We start from the raw sequence: 1,659 nt of genomic DNA on the forward strand, positions 1-1,659 counted from the left end.
TAGAGACCACCTTAAGCCTTCTCCACCCTGCTATGCTTTTACCCCTGCTAAAGATGCAAACCCTGGGTTAATAAGGTCCCGTAACCATGGCTACACCATAACCCCCATCATCCCTCAGTTCTGTTCCTGACAGCCAAATACCGCTCCCTGTGTGCTCTCAAGCCTTGTTGCTGGCAGGGAGCTGCAATTCCTCGTCACTAAGCTGTCCCCCCAGAAAGGCCCACTGTGACCTTTTCCTTTCCCAGCCTCCCCTGATGCTCGCGACCTTATAAAAGACCTCATAGCCTGTACAGGAGGAACAGGCCTGGTCTAAGGGCCAGGGCGGTCTCTCTCAGGTTTGTTCTGACCTAAACCTGTCCTGCTGAGCTCTTGCATTTGCTTTTTCCTCCTCTGCTCCTAACAAAGACGTCTGAAAATAAGCCATGCTGCGTGGTGGTGGAGTGAATGGCCGTGCACGGCCACTGCCAGCAGGCGCCCAATTAGCAAGAATTACGCTCAGATCAACCTCATCGGCTACGGTGCTGCCGCTGTGCAAAGCTTGAGCAGGGTGCCCCCAAACAAGCATGCTGTTTTGTCCCAGGGAACCAGTAGAAATCCTTGGAAAGTTTGGAAATCGTATTGTACATTGTATCATCATTAAAAACTATTTGTTTTTGGTGGTGCTGGGGATTGAATCCAGGATCTTCACAATGAGCTACAACCCCAGTCCTTTTTCCTTTTTTTTGTGTGACAGGGTCTCACTGAGATCCTGGGCTGAAACTTGAGATCCTCCTGCCTCAGCCTCCTGAGTGCTGGGACTACATGCATGTACCACCATGCCAGCTCACCTCTAGTTCTTGCTGATTTCTGAAACCACACATGGTCCCCCGACAGGCACCTGTCTGCGTGCTGGCAGCCCCAGGTGCTCTCTGAGTCCCGTTGGTGACCTCCAGGCTCCCAGCCAAGAGTCAGAGCTCCGTGGAGACTGATCAGGTTCAGCCAGGCAGTTGCTCAGTGCCTCTCTGGAGTTCAGTGTGCTCAGAGCTGCCTCAGATGCCCAGGTTCCTTGGGCCTGGTCTGCTCCATGTGCTCACCCCAGAGTTCACGAGATAAGCCCCGCACAGCCCGCGGCGCACCAGCTTTGAAGGAGCAGAGTGCACAGCGGCACACTTAGAGGTGGAAGGTGAGACAGCCTGAGTCAGTCTCGCTCCAGAGTCCCGCAGGACCGATCCTAGAAAAATTTCATCTTAATCTGCAAGAGCAGGGGAAGCTCTGGGGAAGCTCTACACAGCAGAGTAGAAGGGAGAGGAAGGTAGGTGCTGAAAGCACAGGCAAGAGGGCCTACAAGCTCTCTTCTGGCATCAGGCTCATGGGACTCCGTCTGCGCAGCCAGATCCTGCTTGTGTGCGTGCCCACACCCTGCCCCAGCACACTTTCCACACTGAGGGCCCAGGAGGGAAGTGGTTGCAGGACACTGGCTTTCATTTTTTTTTTTTTGTACCAGGAATCGAATTCATGACCTCAGGCTTGCCAGGCAGGTGCTTATGCTGCTGAGCTATATCCCTGGCCCAGGATACTGGCTTTCAGAGCCAGGCATGGTAGTGCATGCCTATAATCTCAGCACTTGGGAGGCTGAGGCAGGAGGATCGCTAGGAGTTTGAGGCCAGCCCGGGCTACATA

At 54.0% G+C, this 1,659-nt stretch overlaps 1 long non-coding RNA gene across 1 annotated transcript in view; it reads left to right on the forward strand.

Moving 5' to 3' along the window:
- The window catches only part of LOC102028893, a 7,654-nt gene that overhangs the window by 4,778 nt on the left and 1,217 nt on the right, over positions 1–1,659 (forward strand). The gene's annotated exons all lie outside the window — the stretch shown is intronic.

This window comes from Chinchilla lanigera, unplaced genomic scaffold (assembly GCF_000276665.1).
Source record: "Chinchilla lanigera isolate Chin_1 unplaced genomic scaffold, ChiLan1.0 scaffold00036, whole genome shotgun sequence".
Classification (NCBI taxonomy): domain Eukaryota; kingdom Metazoa; phylum Chordata; class Mammalia; order Rodentia; family Chinchillidae; genus Chinchilla; species Chinchilla lanigera.